This window comes from Etheostoma spectabile, chromosome 14 (genome assembly GCF_008692095.1).
Source record: "Etheostoma spectabile isolate EspeVRDwgs_2016 chromosome 14, UIUC_Espe_1.0, whole genome shotgun sequence".
Taxonomy (NCBI): Eukaryota; Metazoa; Chordata; class Actinopteri; order Perciformes; family Percidae; genus Etheostoma; species Etheostoma spectabile.
The window spans coordinates 5863802-5877903 of NC_045746.1; the positions used below are offsets into that span (position 1 = coordinate 5863802).

The following is a 14102-nucleotide window of genomic DNA, read 5'->3' on the forward strand; positions in this document are numbered from 1 at the left end:
GAAAGTCCCTGAAGGTGTCCACAAACTGAGGAGGCTCCTCCCCAACAACAGTTCCCGACCACCGACGAGAATTCAAGCTGCCACATTGAAGAGGAACAAAAAGGCAACCTGGCACACTCCCTCCACTTTCTCCGGGGTAGTCACGGGATTTCAATGTTCAACCTGCTCTTTGTAAGTACCAATAAGATAACTAAGTTTAACCTTCCCAATTGAAATAGTCTCTGATATGATCTTACACGATTGCAACAACACAGATCTACAAGCGCCTGATTAAAAGTTGGGCTATATGTTGTTAACGTTAGATAGTATAACACAATGTAGCTTAAGTAAATTGCATGAGGATACGAACCAGTATGTAGCCAGCTCTCAGAGCAAAGCTTAAGCGGCTAGAATATTGGCTACTTAACGTTACACAGTTCAGAATTGTGTTGACGTGTATTAATATCATTGTTTTGCCAGTCGGCGTTATCCACTCTCAAGTGAGTTAACGTTCCCACTAGCTAATGTAGGGAGCATTGAGTCTATCTCTGGACTGCCAAACGTTCCTGGGAAAAGCAAAGTGACGGAGCTGAGCTAGGCTGCTAGCTAATGTAGCTGCGTTAGCTTGCTGCTATTTCTAGAATAATATTAACAACCGTTGACGTTGCTACTGTCACTATCAGTGTGGGGCCACTGGGTTTTATTTGTATTTTGAAGTACTGCTTATTAAGTGTTGTATAAGGCCATGTTATTGTCCAGACTGCATGTATGTAGTTTTCAATTTAATGAAATAAGGGCTAACCTACATGTTACGCTTAACGTTAGCTGTACAATGAGCTCTTTGCGTTCAGTGAATGTAGCTTTTCTCTTGGACAACACGTAGCTTCACGTCAACGACGTTTTGGTTAAGTGCTGTCTTTGCGTTCACGAAAGCAGCATCATTGATTTCCAGTATTTTCAGCTTATTTAGGTGTTGTGTATTTGTTAGTTGTGAGAAGCTTGTCTAGAGGTATAGATGGCGACTGAGCTAACTGCCTTCCGCCCTTTGTGACAAATCGTGACCTAAAGCATGGTTGAACCATTTATTTAAAGCCACATGCTAAGCTAACATTTTAATAACAAAACGAAATCGTCGACAACCCAATGTTTCCTTACTGTTAATCTCGTTTGTTGATTGCCCTACTGTATTGTGTCTTGTCAAACTGCTGTCTTTATTGTCAAGTAGCCGGTTTGACTCGTCAGCCTTTCACGTCAAATGTAACTAGCACTGGGGTTATGTGGGTCTATAATTTAGCCTTGTCTGGTTTCTTAAAACAGAAAGCCCCCAACCATTTAGCCATGTTGGATGAAGTGAAATGCGGAAATGCACTTGGAGAGGAAGTTGACTCGAGCAGCTGTGACACTAAAGGCCGCACATTCCCATGCCTCTCAATTTTCATTTTATGACCTTCCTATGGTTTAAGTCTCTTGTCTGTAATAATAATTCTAGTGGGTGGCTAATACAAGTGAATAGCTTTGGACACTGCTACCGACATGGGTGGATGAGTCAATGAGTAACTACTGTAACAGGTAAGCTAATTACATTCTTGCTTATGAGTCACTACAAGGTGACCCAACTTTCCTGCAGGTAGTATAGAAGATGAGTTATCAAAACAAAGGACGTGGTAATGTATAGCCTAGTAGAAGTAACACAATACCCCTGTTATAACTCTATTTGTATGCAAATCACATACTTGTACAACGTTGTATAATGCTTGAAGCAATGAGAGACTTGAGCACTGGGCGCGTTATTCTGAAATTGGGTCACTCATACTGGTGACCTGCTTCATGTCATAGCTAATTGACACATGATGCGCAGCCCAATCTAGAAATAGCATATCTCCTCAGTCCACTGAGCACAGCCTGTAGCTGAAGGCAGGCCTATACAGTGGAAATCCCTTATTCATGAGAGACCACAATTCAAATCAAACTACCATTACCTTATTTTTGTGCATGTTGGTGAACTATAAAAATGCAAGGCTAGTCCTAGCCTTCAATTTGCTGCACCATTGTCGGATTTAGAGGAAACATTTCTTCATTTTATATTGTTGTGTTCTCACAAATCATTTGGTGTACGTTTAAGTTTGAAGTGTGTCTGTGTGACATTTTACACCAACAGAGAGATGGTTCTTCTGTCTATAAGTGGCATAACAAAAAAAGCAATGTGACAAGTGGGGAAGTTCTCAGCCTTGGTTACCGTAACAGAGAAAGACGAGCCCAGTGTATAGTTACATGACACCAACTAACCAAGGAGGTTACTGAGGGAGAAGAACACCCATCCTGTAGCCTGCTGGCATTTGGCCCATCTAGCCACATGGTGGCTGTGAGTGTTGAAAATTAGGGTTGAAGAGGTCATTTCCACAGTGACTAGTTGAACAGATTTAAAGTTTAGTTATGTCCCTGGGTGTCTGGCTGTGGTGAGGATGGAACAGGAGCGTTGGTTTTAATATTTTTTTAGCTTCCAAGATCCCTGGCTCCAGAGCAATTTTATTTGTTGAAATAAGCCCAGGATTAGATGCCTGCACTTGTTGCTTCTCATTTCCAGTGGTTTAGTGGAAATCCATATATAATTATGCATTAGTAGCCATGGGCACCTTGTGTGTTTTCTTGTGCTGTGTGTTGGTTAATGAATCCTGCCCCTGTCGGCACGGCGTTCGTTTACTGTTGTTGCCACAGCGGCGGGATAAAGCGAAGGCACCGTATCTGTTGTACTGGCAGTGACAGATTGACACCTCTTCTAGATGCTGCTGCAAGGCTGCCTACTGAAACTATAGCAACAGGTAGGAATAGGATCTTCCTTTGTTTTTCTGTTTACAGCTACAGCTGCCAGAGCTGTTAGCAGGGGAAAAACACCGTCCTTCGCCAAAACATGCTATAGTGAGTGTTATTGTTATTAGAGCTGTTGTGTGTAGGCATATGTTGCTGCGCACCTTCACTGATCCAGAAAGAATTCTAGTTTTGAAGCAACCATTGTCTAGAAAATGCTGGGATATTGCACATAAATGAGATTGCTTTCCTATTCCCTGGGCACTGTTTTGCGTTTCACTGGAACTTGGCTTTTTCTTTATTTCCTTAAGCAGCTTATTAAACGCATGAAATGTGGGACTACCTCTAACAAAAAATTATGTCAAAGTCATTCATTGTTGCCATAATCTGACAAAAGATGGGTTTTCTCCTTGGAGCTGATTTTAAAATCACAAGGTGTATTTAATGCATGTGGTAAGGAAGTTGGATTTCATTGTTTTAAAAAGTTCCTAGATCAGAGACTATGGCTGCGCATGTTTACTTTGAACTCTAACCCTATGCTGCTCCCCCTACTGCGTCTTCAGCTTTGCTCTGTGAGTGTTTAAAGAGAGCACCATTGCTCTTCTCTGATCTCTTCACAAGGGACACCAGAATTCCCAACAGGAGCACTTGTTGCTACTGCTGAGATAATCGTTGATATGGCAACAGGCATCCCCTGATGCTGCTGTCAGAAGGCCAACTTAGTTTCCAAATGTCAGAAGAATTGTTGTCCCAGTGGGACTCTACACCTCTTGGCAAAAATGTGAGCGGACATTCTCCTGTCTGCGTCTGTCTGTTGCTGAGTGTCGGCCTCCTGAAACCTATTTCTATTTTAGATTAGAAAATGACTAGGATTTCTTACTAATTACTATGATTTCAGTCATAGTAGTTGTGTTCTACATTGACTCTGGTATATATTTCTGACATCTAAATATTTAGATGAACCACAATCCAGACACACACACAAGAACGCTATGTTTCTATAAAACTAGTTTTAGCTCAACAGGAAGTGGCTTCCAGTTATTTGTCAGAATGGAAGTAATTGTGAACTGAGATGTAGAAGGAACCTTCTATTCTGACTAACTTCACAGAACTTTAGCTGTGCAGATTTTTGCTCCCCAGTTTTACTAATAACTATCTGTTCCTTGATGTGTTGGCTAAGAGTTAGAGGCGGTAGTGACCAACGTCTGTGATGAAGGTGTCCGTCTAATGCGTGATTTATGGTTTTGCAGAGGCTCCACACAGAGCTTTCGCTGTAGCCCGAAGTTTTATAATTGTGCTTAGGGGTGTGTGCGTCAAGCTATTTCAGAAAATAACAGTGCCAGCATTTATGTGCGTGTGGGCACTGGAGTGTGTGTGTGTGTGTGGTAGAGCAAATGAGAGAGTGACAGCGATTAGCTCCGGAGCGAGTGCACTTAAGCTGGAAGATGTCGTCCTGCAACCGATTTTGAGGATTGTGACATAAGATAATGACTTATCAAAGGAGCTCAGAGATGGATGGATATAGTTGGTATCAAAAAACTAGCCCTGCGTGATTGATCGTGATCTCAATTCACCTCAGTCCGCAATTCAATTTTTAAATACCATAAGTTTAGATTAAAAAAAAGACTTTGGTTCTCATTTAATTTCACGAGCCGACTGCAACACAAACGCTACTACTTTCTTCTGTGAGTTTTGAACGTAGACTGTATAAAACAGGTTTTAAAGCACTCCCGAGTGCTGCAGTGCTCTCCCTTCTCTTCATTGAAGCCTCTGTTTACCGGCTTATGGTGCTGTGCTATAGGTGCCTAAAAAATCAGTTTGGTACGTTAATATAGACGTATGTTAGCAGCATATTAAAACACATGGTGGTGGTTATTTGAAGCAATTGTAGGCCGGTGAAAAGTGATATTTTACAGATGTATTTTCCTCCCCTCTGCTGACTTAACTTAAACTTCATCATCATATCCGCGGTTGTTCTGACGGATGACTTTCCCCAGTCATTTAGTGATCCATTAGGAAAATGTTGAAACGACTGCGGTTCAAACCAGCTAATGTTTCCTTCATCATTTGGACTCTTACTAGAGATATCCCAATGACGCTTATTTATTTTTAAATGTAACTTAATGTAGTCCGGAATGTAAACAAATTGTTTTCATTTAGACATTTTTCTTTTTCCTCCTCTGTCTGTTATTGTCAGAAACGTCTATCATGCACATGTTTGATTTTGTAAAAAGTGTGATTTAAAAGTCCAACTAGTCCACAGCGGGGACAGAACTTTGTTTGGATAGGTTTTCCTCTTTTCATTCTCATTCCTAAGGTACTGGGCTCTGGTCTCTTTCAGTCCTTTCCAGAGACAGATCTGTCCTTGCACCCCCCACTCCTCCACCCTCTCCTCCTAAGCGTTATCGGAGGCCTTTGATCGTCACACTGTTTATCTGTGCTCACTCAGAGGCTGCAAAGCTGCGTGATAAGTGGGCTTTGCCACGTGCCAGTACGGATTGTTTGTCTGTTCGTGTAAATAGGCGGGTTACATATTCTTTTACCGCATCTCTCCAGCAAACAACAAGAAGACAGAACAACAAGTACTCTGCGGGAAGATTGGCTCCTGTCCTCTGGGAGCAGAGAGAGAGGTAACCTGTTGTGCTGAACAGGGGACAGAATGAGGATGTCAAGTTACAGAAATGTCAACAACATTTAGATAAGCAAAATAAGAAAACAACTGCTGCCATTAAATTCTGTTTATGTAATCATTCTGATCTTGTTAGACTTTTTTTTTTTAATTGTTTTTCTTAATTTGTTCCGAAACATGGACCACAAACGGTCTAAGTACCCAATAAATATATGCTTGGCACAGCATCACAACCCATTAATGACAACACGACATACTGAATTCAGTAAGTGAAAAGGGGATCTAGTCAAGAAGAAGAAGTGCACATCATTGCAGTGTTTCACAGCCTGTATCTTGCAGATGTTCCGATAAACCACAAAACAGGACTTTGTAAAATACATGCAGATGGCATTTTTTAAGATATTATAGAAAGGTTGCCCAAATTGTCACCAAAATAATACCAACAGGGCTGGAACTCAACATAAACCATATGATTTATTGACTTTTCACGGGTAAGACAGTACATCTCTGAATGAAATTAAAGCCGTTACTTGCTAATGTAAGCCGGTTTGGCTCACATTCATATAGAGGTTTATGCCTCGACGCAGAGGTCCAGGGTTCAAGTCCGACCTGTGACAATTTCCTGCTGGTCTTCTAGGGCTGCACGATATGAAGAACATATCTAATTGCAATTACTTAGACTGATATTGCAATACAATTCACAATATTGAAGGGGATGATCATGTTTGTATCATTTTCATTGACTAACATTACATCTTAAAACCATTAAAATGATTATAGTGTGATTCTTGCGAGGATCTATACCAAACAAAGAGGTTGTCTGTAGGATAGGATTCGTAGGCTGGGACGTCTCTGCAGCACCACGGTATTTCATTCAGAATGGTTTGACACATATTTTGCCTTTAACAAATATTGCTCTCCCCCCCCCGCGATTTGGTTATTGCACCAGTCCATATTGCAATTTCAATAAATATGCGATTAATTGTGCAGCCCTAATGTCTTCCCCCTCTATCTCCCCTTTCTTACCTAGCTGTACTGTCAATTAAAGGCAGAAAAGCCCCCCAAAAATTCTTTAAAAAGAAGAAAAAATAGAAAGTTTTTTTTATGTCTACTGTCTTACTGTGCTCTCTGCAGAGCGGTGTCTGTACCGGTATTTGCTCGACCAAATCGAGCAAATATGATTTATTTTGATTTAATATTTAATTTTTTTAATGAAAGCATGTAGACTGTCTTTATTGTTTAACAGACCATACGAGTCGTGAGTCATGCTTAGGGAAGCAGCCTAGCATATGAACTACCAGTAAACTTAAAAGCATATCAATATTTTAAGCGTGTCTGCATCGGTACATCAGAGTCAAAGTTATTCTGGTCAGAGCATCTTGCATCATAGCTTCTTCTGTCTTTATGTGTAGCCGTTCGTGTACTTTTAACTTTTTTTTATCTTAAGTTGGCTTTCATTTTTTTTATCAACTTCAATGAGTCTTCTGCTTTTTTGCCTGTTTTTGTCTGAAGCAAAATACTTAAAGAAATGAAATTGGAGTACTAATAAACGTGGAAAACACGCCATCAATTTTGCCCTTCATCGCAGTAAAGCATTTCATTACTGTCGGTGTTCACATTAGTGCTAACACATTTGTCCGCACGGTTACCTTTTGATGTTTCACTCCTTTACTGCATGCCCTCTTTACAGACTTCCACTATTGTTTAGAGCAGATTAAAAGTGAGCAAGGGTAGGTGAGACGTTGTGTTGACTCTATTAACCCTTCAAGAGGTCTGTCGCGGCTGGAGGAATTTGACTTGTTGAGGACTGTTATGCGTCTTTTGGGTTGGAGAGTTGCATTCATGGAGGTCACTCTGTACCCCCCCCAACCTATTTCTAGGCTTAATCAAACAGTCTACCCACATACAGGCTATAACGGGAGAGTTGGTTTTTCCCCCTTATAAGCAAGTGCAATGGGAACTTCTTAATAAAGGTTTTATATACAGTATATTTTAGTGTTGCTATCTTGGTTTTTATTTAGTCAACAATACAAGACCTTTTGTGGTTTTTTATTTCCCAAGCACACTGTTGAATGTTTGTGTCTCTAGTACCACATTTGAATTTTGGACAGAGTACACCAAGGAGACGTCTTGTAGTGTGGTTTTCTTTTTGAGGCCATTTTCAAATACTACTGCCTAGAACTGGGAGTGAAGATCAAATATCACGATACTCTTAATCAAGTACCTCAATGCTGATATTTTGACGATATTGTATGGTTGAATATTGGTGCTTTAACAAAATGTTATTTACACAATGATATTGAAATATTATGATATTAATGAAATGATTTAAGGACTTCGTGGAGTAAAGGTAAATAATAGAACTGCTAGAACAGTCTGGTAAGGTAAAAAAAAAAAATCACTTTACTGTAATACAGTCTGTAAAGACAACACCTACCATATTACAATATCCAAAATCAAAGACAATATCTAGTCTCATATCGCGATATCAATATAATATAGATATATTGCCCTGTCCTGCTACTGCCCAAAGTAGGTGTGTGGCAATCCCCCTGTGAAAAACAAAGGTTTATTATATTTCAAAACTGAGATGACCACAAGCTGGAGTCAGACCGTCTGTGCGTGGTTCTGCCGTGACACAGGTAAACACAGACATGACCACTTGTTACTCATGTCCCAATTATAAGGCTCCGATTAGGTGACTGGGTCCAAAGGGCAGGTAGCGTATTATTTTTGCTCATTCACTGGTTTATTTTTATATATTTTTTGATTCCATCTATGTATAGATGTTAGGGATGGAACGGTTAAGTAAAAAATCTGAACCATTCCCCAAACCGCTAGTCACAGTTTGGGGAATATATTTATTCTTCAGTTCATTCACAGATTTCAGTCAGAATTTTGGGGTCTTTTAATGTGTTTGATGTTTTAATACCACACTGGCCCTTTTTATTTTTGATTTAAAACAAACATACAAAAAAACAGCCATATTCCTTTCATTACTTTTGCAAGTGGAAACACTTTATTTAATTAGGAACTGACATGTTAAAAGCTACTGTTGCTTAAAACAAGTCAAACCGTGGTTTTTGTGAACCGTTAGATGTACAAAGATACTACACCTGCCCTCCGATGCTAATGCACACATCTTCAGTTTTAGGGTCTCTGCACAACCCCATTCATTTAGACCTGGACAAGAAGTTACTGAATTTGTTTTTGGAATTTATCAATTGACATATATATATGGGTCAATTTATAAATTCTATATATAAACACACACACACACAGCCTAACTGCTCCATTAGGCGTTTAAGGTAGGATTTGGACAATACTTTTTGAAGAGAGAGGACATTTTCTACATGAAATGGTAAATTTTACCAATTTATTTTGATTTTAGTTTTATCAATGAAGGCTTATGTTTTTTTCTTTATTTTTAGCAGTTTTGTCAACAGTGGCCTTTCCAAGAGATATGCACGTGACGTAACTTAAACAATATAAAAATGTCTATAATTTAAAAAAAATTCTATATTGTTTCTATCGGGATGTCAAAAAACCAGCAGCTTAACAGCGTTACGGCGCTATTTTGACTGCACTTTTTGTTTTGCTACTTGTGCATTATGTTTATTTTGCACTTAAGTTCTTAATAAAAAAATATATATAAAGAAAATACTCCGTACCGCCATTTGTCAAATATTTAATTCACACCGGAATACAAAAGGGGGCTATTTATTTATTGTATTACCAGAAAAGGTGCTATGTTGTTATTAAGAAACAAATGACCTTTTATCGAGATAGATGATTTTGGCCATATTGCCTAGTCCTTACATATGGCCTCAAAGTATCCTGGTGTCGGATGTTTGGTCATGGTTCTGATAGAGCAGGCAACACTTCCTACACAGCTGTATTCAACCTTTGCCACACCCATCCTATTCCTACCCTCATTGCATGTGAAGTAAAGGTGCTGTTCTCAGGAAATGCACCAGTTCTTCCATGCTCCATGACGACATTCTCAGAAATCCACGGGCGCGGAGGTTTTCAGAATTCAGTCAACAAAGCATGAGGCCATACATATTCTACTCAGTTGGAAGTCTCACTTTCAGCCCGAGGCTCCTGTTTGCACAACCAAAGGGGTTGCACCTAATGCGAGATACACCAACAGTTAATGATCCCTGTTGGAGTTTTGCATATTAGTTTCTCTCAATGCCATCGTGCCCTGGCATGCCTGGAGATTGTAGTCTTTCTTGTTACACTAGATAAACTAGTGAGGCTCAGGAAGAGGATTAGAAGCTTAACTAGTGTAGCTTATTGTAGTTTAATGTGCGTATTTGCTTACTTGCACATCTGTTTGCCTTTGTGTGTTTTCTAGCATGACTGATGACGAAGGGGGAGTTCTGCGCACTATTTTCTTTGTGTCTACTGTTTGCTGAATGGTGTGGTGACCTGTCACCATACCCCACATGGACAGGCCCCTTTAGTCCTGGGCTGTGTTCTGATAGTCTATGGCATTCTTTTTGTTTTTATGGAGCTTGAAGTTAATTTGTGGTGATCCACCAAGGGCTGTGACACATGACCATTTTTTTTTTGTGCTTGTATGAAACTGATGTAAATGAATTGCAGTGATCGTACTGAGTTTTTTATTTTTTATTTATATATATATATATATTTTTTTAATTTTATTGATTGTTTTATGCTGTACTGTGGGACAGATGATTGTAGAATGGAACTTTCAACCAATCATGTGAATTAGCTCTCAGTGTGTGCAGCAGTTGTTTGTCTGGCCCACTCCCAAGTTTGACACCAACTTTCACACAGTGCAAAACGAGCGCTAAAAGCAGGCATATATCTGCAAGTAGAGTTGTTCGTGTAAAGTTGGCCCCAGAACTCATTTGAAATGAACGGAAAGGGGTTTCTTCATCTCTTGTTGGTGTGAGCACACTGTTAGGTTGAGAACAGCTCCAATTGGAGGTGAGAGCCACCCACCCAGCCTATCAACAGCATTGACGTCACTGCAAGGAACCAGCTGGACCTTTTTGGAAGGTGTTATCCTCTGTTTTCTTTCAGCCATACATAGTCACTGTCAGGCTCTTGACTTGTTTGTCTGGCTTTACTTTTGTTGTTGTTGTTGTTTTTGTTGTTGTTGTTGCTTTCTTCCTCACTTGTTTAATTTGGCTTTTCCATTGCTATTTTTATCTTGGTTAATTTTCTCATATCTTACCGGCTTTCTTCATGTTACTATTCCTTTGTCCCTGTCCTCGACATTTCCAAGCTTATCTGTTATCTTTTATTTGGCATTCACAGAGGCCACAGGAATGAAGACATGCCCCTGTTACATTTGGCCCCCTTTCTGTTCCCACTGATTGACGGTTTCTGTGAGTTTGATTGCGATTGTTGAATGGTTTCTCCCCGCTTCTCCTCAATGCTAGCTATATTGGACAGTTAAAAGAAAAATGCAATCTCTCTCGCTCTCTCTCTCTCTCTGTGTGTCACCTTGTTTTCATGTGTCGGTGTATCTGTGTTTATGAAACCGTGTACTCAGTAAAAGGTCTGGATAAGACACTAAAAGAAGAGTGTAGCAAGCAGGTGGGTATGTAGGGCAAGAGTGCCAGTGCCTTATCTTTTTCGTGCCGTCCGTGCTGCTCTCACCCCAAGGAGAGCAGGCTCACTGTCAATCCTTCCATGGATGACAGGCCCTCCCCCTGCTTTTTTACTCTGCTCCCACACAGCAAAGTAGCCCTCCAGCTGCTTCAAAGCAGTACAGTGTGGTCATATCCAGTCTGGCTCCAGACAAAACACCAGCGAGACTCAGGCACAACCTCAGACCACCAGACAGGGTTGCGTGTAATACTAACGTCTTTCACAAGGGGGGAAGAAGACGGACTCAGATCTTACAAAATTTGCGTATAAGTCTGATTTTGTCACTGTGCCCTTCCAGTCAGTATAGTTCGTGTCCAGATATTTGTTGTGTGTTTTTCTTTCTACTTTTAGAACAACCCCCTCGCCCTTGTGGCAAATGTACTGCCCCATCCAGCTCGTGACTATTTACACTATACACATGGTATGCGTAGTAAATGTGTGGTGTGCGAATGATGAGGGTTAAGGTTAGGATGAGGACTGGCCACCTGACCGCTCTCAAGTGTCAGCCAGAGCTGCACACAGCCTTAGCTCTACAATTCCCAGGCAGTGAAATCCTTTCCAAGGCTTTCAATTGAGACTCCCACTGTAGCATTTGTCTCCACGCACTTTAGCTGTGATAACGGTGCCTGTGGAAGGTGTAATCTATTGCTGCTATTATGAGCTTTGTCAACGGAAAATATAAGTCATATAATCTGCTACTGTAAAATGCTGCTGTGTCTCTTCCACTCAAATCACACTACATTTGAAGGTTGTTTTTTTTTATTTAGTTTGCTATTAAAACTGACATGGCTTTATACTTTGCCAGGCAGACTGATGACTCATCTTAAACTGATGATACCCATGCCCCAATTCTCATTCTTTTGCGACTTTATCACCTGTTTAGGTTTGCGTGGCATTTTCTGTTCTGAGATACTGTGGTCCTTATCAGCTAGCACTGCTACTCACTGCTCTCTCACACTTCCCAACTCTCTCTCTCTCTCTCTCTCTCTCTCTCTCTCTCTCTCTCTCTCTCTCTCTCTCTCTCTCTCTCTCTCTCTCTCTCTCTCTCTCTCTCTCTCTCTCTCTCTCTCTCTCTCTTCTTTTTTCTCCTTAGTCACTATAGGAGATTTCTAGACGCATAGACATTGTAAGTATTGGGGGTGCAGGGGCTGCAAACTTTTTTCTTTTCTCTTTTTTTAATAAATAAATGACTCTGTCTTTCATATTTCGTTACAGCATAAATACATGCCTTCATAGCATATGTGATTGTCAGAAACAACAAGCCTGTCTCCTGTCTTTTTATGAAAGGATCAGTGCTAGGCGGTACACCGGTTCACACCGGTATACCACGTTGACTGAATTAATGAATGAGCCTTTTATTTACATCTTCTTACAGCAGAACCTTCTCTAAGAAACATTGCAATCAATCAATGTTGTCATAGTGACAGAACTGTCATGTACGGAAAATAGCAGCCTCACTGTAATGTAAAGTTTAAAACATGCTTAGTTTTTAAAAAATAAAACCTGTCATACAACTCCCTGCCGTATTATGTGAGTGCATTAATGTTTCTAGTAAAACAGTACATTAACATTGTGGCATGTCTTGATAAAACTCACATTGAATCAATCAAGTAAATAGAACGTGCCAGAGGCCCCCAAGTTTGGGATTTTACAGCCAAGTATGTCTCCTGAGGGGCATGCCCCTGTACCCCCACCCCCACAGACAACCATTTGCCTACCAGAAAAATGGTTCCAACGTCCCTGGCTGACAGCTTGGGTAACCATATAAGTTTTTCTTTTTTTTCTTCTTTTTTTTTTTTAAAGCAAAATGCCAAACGTTCTTTGGTTCCAGCTTCTCAAATGTGAATATGTGCTGCATTTCTGAGTCTGATTTTTAGTGAAGTATCTCCCAGTTATGGACTGGTGGTGAAAATGGTAACTTTGGGCAACTGTGTAGCATTTTAACTATTTTTAGAAATTTATAATAAATAATAATTGGCAGATTATTCTGTAATGAAAACAATTAACAGTTGCTGCTGCGAATGACTGAATGATATGGTATACATGATCCGTGTTAAATTAAATCAAGTAATTGCATATCACCCATTCATCTTGAGGCTGCACAGTCTCAGTGCTTTTTTTGTTGTTGTTGAATGCACTGCATCTTGTTTCCTGTGTGGTTAAGCATGTTTTAGCTTCTGCTTACTGATTGGGTGTCCATGTATGTGTGTTTGTTTTGTTCTTCCTGCATCTGTGCAGTGTTTAACTGCAGAAGCAGTTTGCAAATATCAAATTTGCATGTGTTCCCAGCAGCGCAGGCTTAAATGTTACCACGGTTTACCCACTTCTCTATTGACGAGCTCACCAAAGATTAATGGCCTTTTTTCATTACATGGGACCAGCTCGCCTCGACTCTATTCCCAAGTATTGTTTTTTGTCTTTGTCCCTGGTACCTGCTAACAGGTACTTCTTTTAGTATCACCTCCGTCGAGGTTCCAAGCGAGCTGAGGCGGTACCAAAAGCGGCTGTGAAAACCTGCACACTACTGAGTGGTCGGAGAGAATGGTCACTTATCACTGCGGCATCATTGCTAGCTACAGACGGGGGGGTGTCCCGGAGTGTTTTAAGTAGGTTATCCGCCTGTGTTTTTTTGCTGCCTCCAGCTTCTTCTTTTGAAGCTAGATGTGTCTTCAGGCTGTGGCAAACATGCAGAGAATCAAAAACAACACACCGTCGACGTTCTGTGTGTGTGTCGCGTTAGGTCACGGCAGTTTCCTATGGCGTCGCTATGACGACCAGCCATGCTTGCTCACGCATGAGGTGTTACAAAATCTACAATGGGAAGAGGAGGATTGGGTGCAGCGGCCGAGCTGAGTAGAGCTGGTACTAGCAGTGGGTAAGCGCGGCCCAGTGTTCAGTTGTCTACACCACCATTGTGATGCCACGCCTCCCCACCCTGTCCGACGCACGCTAATCCAAGTGGACGGGACATTGACAACTGTATCGGTCTTCACCTATCAAAGACTCTTGCGTCTGGTTTTGCGCTGTGCTTCCCCTTAAGTGGAAGCTACTCCAGCCCCCC

At 40.8% G+C, this 14102-nt stretch overlaps 1 protein-coding gene across 2 annotated transcripts in view; it reads left to right on the forward strand.

Moving 5' to 3' along the window:
• Positions 1–14102, forward strand: part of ptp4a2b (protein tyrosine phosphatase 4A2b) — a 23651-nt gene continuing 9549 nt past the window's right edge. The window contains exon 1 of one of the 2 annotated variants that reach the window (XM_032535837.1): positions 1–171. The gene's annotated coding sequence lies outside the window, so the exon portion shown is untranslated. Of the gene's footprint in view, positions 172–5396; positions 5415–14102 lie in introns of those variants that run through there. The other variant, XM_032535838.1, reaches the window with a different exon arrangement.